Raw genomic sequence first — 8,291 nt, forward strand, 5'->3', positions numbered from 1 at the left:
ACTACATCATCACTACAAAACCAACTCAACACAGGACCCACTACATCATCACTACAAAACCAACTCAACATCACAGGACCCACTATATCATCACTACAAAACCATCTCAACAACACAATACTCGCTACATCATCACTACAAAACTCAACAACACAGGACCCGCTATATCATCACTATAAAACTCAATAACACAAGACCCGCTACATCATCACTACAAAACTCAACAACACAGGACCCGCTACATCATCACTACAAAACCAACTCAACAACACAGGAGTTGCTACAACATAACTACAAAACCAACCCAACAACACAGGACCCGCTACATCATCACTACAAACCCAACTCAACAATACGGTACTTTCTACATCATCACTAATAACCAACTTAACAACACAGGACCAGCTACATCATCACTACAAAACCAACTCAACAACACAGGACCCACTACATCATTACTACAAAACTCAACAACACAGGACCCGCTACATCATCACTACAAAACCAACTCAACAACAAAGGAGTTGCTACAACATAACTACAAAACCAACCCAACAACACAGGACCCGCTACATCATCACTACAAAACCAACTCAACAATACGGTACTTTCTACATCATCACTAATAACCAACTTAACAACACAGGACCAGCTACATCATCACTACAAAACCAACTCAACAATACAGGACCCGCTACATCATCACTACAAAACCAACTTAACAACACAATACTCGCTACATCATCACTACAAAAACCAACTCAACACAGGACCCGCTACATCATCACTACAAAACCAACTCAACAACACAGGACACACTACATCTTCACTACAAAACCAACTCAACACAGGACCCACTACATCATCACTACAAAACCAACTCAACATCACAGGACCCACTATATCATCACTACAAAACGATCTCAACAACACAGGACCCGCTACATCATCACTACAAAACCAACTCAACAATACGGTACTTTCTACATCATCACTACAAAACCAACTTAACAACACAGGACCAGCTACATCATCACTACAAAACCAACTCAACAATACAGGACCCGCTACATCATCACTACAAAACCAACTTAACAACACAATACTCGCTACATCATCACTACAAAAACCAACTCAACACAGGACCCGCTACATCATCACTACAAAACCAACTCAACATCACAGGACCCACTATATCATCACTACAAAACCATCTCAACAACACAATACTCGCTACATCATCACTACAAAACTCAACAACAAAGGACCCGCTATATCATCACTATAAAACTCAATAACACAAGACCCGCTACATCGTCACTACAAAACCAACTCAACAACACAGGACCCACTATATCATTACTACAAAACTCAACAACACAGGACCCGCTACATCATCACTACAAAACCAACTCAACAACACAGGAGTTGCTACAACATAACTACAAAACAAACCCAACAACACAGGACCCGCTACATCATCACTACAAAACCAACTCAACAACACAGGACCCGCTACATCATCACTACAAAACCAACTTAACAACACAAGACCCACTACATCATCACTACAAAACCAACTCAACAACACAAGACCCACTACATCATCACTACAAAACCATCTCAACAACACAAGACCCGCTACATCATCACTACAAAACCATCTCAACAACACAGGACCCGCTACATCATCACTACAAACCCCATCTCAACAACACAGGACCCGCTACATCATCACTACAAAACCAACTCAACAATACGGTACTTTCTACATCATCACTACAAAACCAACTTAACAACACAGGACCAGCTACATCATCACTACAAAACCAACTCAACAATACAGGACCCGCTACATCATCACTACAATACCAACTTAACAACACAATACTCGCTACATCATCACTACAAAACCAACTCAACACAGGACCCGCTACATCATCACTACAAAACCACCCAACAAAGGATCCACTACATCATCACTACAAAACTCAACAACACACGACCCGCTACATCATCACTACAAAACCAACTCAACAACACAGGACCCACTACATCATCACTACAAGACCAACTCAACAACACAGGACCCACTACATCAACACTACAATACCAACTCAACAACACAATACTCGCTACATCATCACTACAAAACCAACCCAACACAGGACCCTCTACATCATCACTACAAAACTCAACAACACAGGACCCGCTATATCATCACTACAAAACTCAAAACAAGACCCGCTACATCATTACTACAAAACCAACTCAACAACACATGAGTTGCTACATCATCACTACAAAACCAACTCAACAATACGGTACTTTCTACATTCTCACTACAAAACCAACTTAACAACACAGGACCCGCTAAATCATCACTACAAAACCAACTCAACAATACGGTACTTTCTACATCATCACTACAAAACCAACTTAACAACACAGGACCAGCTACATCATCACTACAAAACAAACTCAACAACACAAGACCCGCTACATCATCACTACAAAACCATCTCAACAACACAGGACCCGCTACATCATCACTACAAAACCATCTCAACAACACAGGAACCGCTACATCATCACTACAAAACCAACTCAACAATAAGGCACTTTCTACATCATCACTACAAAACCAACTTAACAACACAGGACCAACTACATCATCACTACAAAACCAACTCAGCAATACAGGACCCGCTACATCATCACTACAAAACCAACTTAACAACACAGGACCCACTACATCATCACTACAAAACCAACTCAACAACACAAGACCCGCTATATCATCACTACAAATCCAACTCAACAACACAGGACCCACTACATCATCACTACAAGACCAACCCAACACAGGACCCTCTACATCATCACTACAAAACTCAACAACACAAGACCCGCTGCATCATCACTACAAAACCAACTCAACAACACATGAGTTGCTACATCATCACGACAAAACAAACCCAACAACACTGGACCCGCTACATCATCACTACAAAACCAACTCAACAATACGGTACTTTCTACATCATCACTACAAAACCAACTTAACAACACAGGACCCGCTACACCATCACTACAAAACCAACCCAACAACACAGGACCCGCTACATCATCACTACAAAACCAACTCAACACAGGACCCGCTACATCATCACTACAAAACCAACCCAACAAAGGATCCACTACATCATCACTACAAAACTCAACAACACAAGACCCGCTATATTATCACTACAAAACCAACTCAACAACACAGGACCCACTACATCATCACTACAAGACCAACTCAACAACACAGGACCCACTACATCAACACTACAATACCAACTCAACAACACAATACTCGCTACATCATCACTACAAAACCAACCCAACACAGGACCCTCTACATCATCACTACAAAACTCAACAACACAGGACCCGCTATATCATCACTACAAAACCAACCCAACAACACAGGAACCGCTATATCATCACTACAAAACCAACTCAACAACACAGGACCCGCTATATCATCACTACAAAACCAACTCAACAACACAGGACCCACTACATCATCACTACAAAACCAACTCAACAATACGGTACTTTCTACATTATCACTACAAAACCAACTTAACAACACAGGACCCGCTAAATCATCACTACAAAACCAACTCAACAATACGGTACTTTCTACATCATCACTACAAAACCAACTTAACAACACAGGACCAGCTACATCATCACTACAAAACAAATTCAACAACACAAGACCCGCTACATCATCACTACAAAACCATCTCAACAACACAGGACCCGCTACATCATCACTACAAAACCATCTCAACAACACAGGAACCGCTACATCATCACTACAAAACCAACTCAACAATACGGCACTTTCTACATCATCACTACAAAACCAACTTAACAACACAGGACCACATGAGTTGCTACATCATCACTACAAAACCAACTCAACAATACGGTACTTTCTACATCATCACTACAAAACCAACTTAACAACACAGGACCAGCTACATCATCACTACAAAACAAATTCAACAACACAAGACCCGCTATATCATCACTACAAAACCATCTCAACAACACAGGACCCGCTACATCATCACTACAAAACCATCTCAACAACACAGGAACCGCTACATCATCACTACAAAACCAACTCAACAATACGGCACTTTCTACATCATCACTACAAAACCAACTCAACAATACGGTACTTTCTACATCATCACTACAAAACCAACTTAACAACACAGGACCCGCTACATCATCACTACAAAACCAACCCAACAACACAGGACCCGCTACATCATCACTACAAAACCAACTCAACACAGGACCCGCTACATCATCACTACAAAACCAACCCAACAAAGGATCCACTACATCATCACTACAAAACTCAACAACACAAGACCCGCTATATCATCACTACAAAACTCAATAACACAAGACCCGCTACATCATCACTACAAAACCAACTCAACAACACAGGACCCACTACATCATCACTACAAGACCAACTCAACAACACAGGACCCACTACATCAACACTACAATACCAACTCAACAATACAATACTCGCTACATCATCACTACAAAACCAACCCAACACAGGACCAGCTACATCATCACTACAAAACCAACCCAACACAGGACCCACTACATCAACACTACAATACCAACTCAACAATACAATACTCGCTACATCATCACTACAAAACCAACCCAACACAGGACCAGCTACATCATCACTTCAAAACTCACCAACACAGGACCCGCTATATCATCACTACAAAACTCAACAACACAAGACCCGCTACATCATTACTACAAAACCAACTCAACAACACAAGACTCGCTACATCATCACTACAAAACCAACTCAACATCACAGGAGTTGCTACATCATCACGACAAAACAAACCCAACAACACTGGACCCGCTACATCATCACTACAAAACAAACTCAACAACACAAGACCCGCTACATCATCACTACATCATCACTACAAAAAGCAACTCATCACAAGACCCGCTACATCATCACTACAAAACTTAACAACACAGGACCCGCTACACAATCACTACAAAACCAACTCAACAACCTAGGAACCACTACAACATCACTACAAAACCAACTCAACAACACAGGACCTACATCATCACTACAAAACCAACTTAACAACACAGGAACCACTACAACATCACTACAAAACCAACTCAGCACAGAACCCGCTACATCATCACTACAAAGCCAACTCAACAACACAGGACCTACATCATCACTACAAAACCAACTCAACAACACAGGACCCTTTACATCATCACTACAAAACCACCTCAAGAACACAGGACCTACATCATCACTACACAACAATCTTAACAACTGTTGTTTCCGTAGACACTTCCATTCCTCATAAAACTGCAAACCAAACGACTTCACTTTAATACTCAGAACTTCAGGTGTAATTTGGGGAGGGGGGCAAAGTCGATAGTTCGTCCTTGGTACAAAAATAGATCGTTACACCTTTTTGTTACATCCCTGTAGTTTATTTAATACAATCAAAGTTATTATTTATTAGGTACTTATTAATAAATACAATTTCACATTTTTGCGCCCCCCCCCTTATGGATAGCGCCCTAGGCGACCGCTTAGTTCGCCTTATAGGTAGCGCCGGCCCTGCTTACAGCCCCCCATCCCAAAACGTAATTATAACTAGTTGGAAATGCCACAGATCTTTGCAAATAAAATAAAACATAGTAGACGAAGTCTTTCTAGAAAGTTATCTCCCATGATGCCTTTTTTTTTTTAAATCAGGGGACATTTTTAAACGATAGTAAATCGATTAAGCAAACAAATATAAAAAAAAAATAAAATACCAAATGTATGATTACAAATAAAAATTAAATAACATTTAAAAAAATATTATTTTATGTTGAAATAATTGCATACAATGACTTAACCTTTAGAAATTGTTTTTAAAACTCAAAATGATAAACGATAGACAAAATACAAAGGATAATTTCTCATATTGTGATATTTATATTAAATCAATATTAAAACATCCCTGAGAGTGTCGAACATTTTTCTTATTTTATTTGTTTAAATAAATCTAAAAGTAACTATTTAATTTACATTTAAAGATAGTCTGATCATAACGCAGTTTATGTACGCTCAGTTCTTAAAAGTTATTAAATGCACAAATATTTGGCAATAATAATAGTTTTAATATAGCGACTAAAGAGTTTACATTAACTATATAGCTGGAAACAATGTATGCTGTTTTTGTTTTTTAAAATATCCTTTGTGCACATAGAGTTCACATACATTGATAGTGATTGAACCGTTTTGACTCATTGTTGGGTCGGCGTGGTCGAGCCCGTAAAGCTCATGGTTCGAACCCTCGGGCAGATGAGGCTCGTTAGCTGGGGACTCTACTAGGAGAGACACTTCCAAAATCAAACTGCTGCCTTGTAGTGTGTTCTTGGTTGGACAAAGGCTATGGAAGCAAATCCAAAAAGAAAAGCAGGCTGAATTCGGAGTCAATGGCCTCAATGGTGCATAACCAGTTGACACGTAATCCTTAATTGTGATGGAAGCATGGTCGAGTCGGCAAAGCTCATGGTTGATACATTAGAAAAAAGTCTCGAGTTCAAACCCTCTGGCAGATAAGGCTCGATCCTTCCCAACATTAAAAATTAAGAACGAAGAAGAAGAAGAAAACTCATTGTTACATAGATCCCATTAATAGTGATTGAACCGTTTTGACTCATTGATACATATTATATCTCACACACGCTAGGTAGCGTCAATATCTGGTCCAAAGGTTCACTGGCTTTCACTGTCAATCGTAAACTTGACCGGCTCTTTAACGTGGCCATGTCATTCGTGAACAGCGAGTACACGGTCTTCTCCAGGTTGATCTCCAACAGCCAGTTACGTCAGTACTCGGCAATACAGGCCTGGTTAGATTGTAACTTCACTCTCTGCTGAGCGATAGTTTTGTTTGTCCCCTGGACCCACGTCATGAGACCATCCGCTAATTACACCTTCCCAACATCCATCTCCGTATCGAGATCGTTGATACAGCATAGAAAGAGCGTGCAACACAGAGCTGATCCCTGTGGCAGACCATACTCGATCGTTATCAGATCAGATAGGTCAGTTCCTACCCTGGTCCTGATAATACAAGCGTCCAGAAAGTCTGTTGGTCACCGGTACATGTTCTTCCACACGCCCATTTGACGGAGTTTTAATATCAATTTGGATCTCCATACCTTATAGTAGGCCTGTTTCAGATCGAAGGACAGCACATAGGTGGTGACCTTTGTGTGGAAACAGCCAGTGATTTCCTTAATCAACCGAAGAACGGAGTCCACTGGCTGCCGTCCCCACCAAAAGCCCGCTTGACACGAGTCTATCAGTCTGTTATTTGACAAAAACCAAAACAAGCGGGCATTGACCAGCCTTTCCAAGAGCTTGCTGATGTTAGAGCAGAGGGAGAACGGTCTGTAGCTCTCAGGTGAGCTCAGATCAAGATCCGTGGCAATTTTCTAAAACAATTCATGGTATTTCAAGTTTATTTTTTTAAATTTTAAAGAATTGTAACTAAAATGATGTAGATCTAGTCATTTGTTTTCAGGTAAAAAACTCAAAATAACCACGTTACAATTAGATATTTAAATAACAGAGTGTGCATCATTATAATGTGCTCGCTTGGTCAGGTGTGTAGGGCTAACGGTCAGCCCGTCCACAAAAATAGAGAGAGGCGGTTTGTTATAGAAACACATGCAGTCAAAAGTTGAGTAAATGTAAAAAAATGACGTCACGTTGATTAACCGAATTTATAATCTTTGATCGCTAGAAACCTACAAATGACAGTAAAAAGTTCGGTCTACAGAATCTTCAATTAAAAAAAAAAAACTGCCCGCGATCTCTGACTCTTTATGAAAAATGGTGGGTCAAAAAAGCCTTTAAAATTGAGGGGCAAGTTACAAAGCGATCATTCTTTCAATAAAGAACCATTTTAGATAGTCTTAGCTCACCGATTAAGAGAATGATATGTTAAAATTCTACAATTCATAAGGGAAATAACTACCATTCTTTTGTTGATGAAAGATTACCTAAACAATACAAAAATAGTAAACAGTCATTACATTATTATATTAATTTACCTAATATCATCTTACAAGTTCGTATGTATTGTTTAAAAGATTATTTTTTTTATGAAAAATGTAACTAAATTGCCTTTGTATTCAAA

Source organism: Physella acuta, unplaced genomic scaffold (assembly GCF_028476545.2).
Source record: "Physella acuta isolate Inbredline_101_S28 unplaced genomic scaffold, ASM2847654v3 ptg000142l, whole genome shotgun sequence".
Taxonomy (NCBI): domain Eukaryota; kingdom Metazoa; phylum Mollusca; class Gastropoda; family Physidae; genus Physella; species Physella acuta.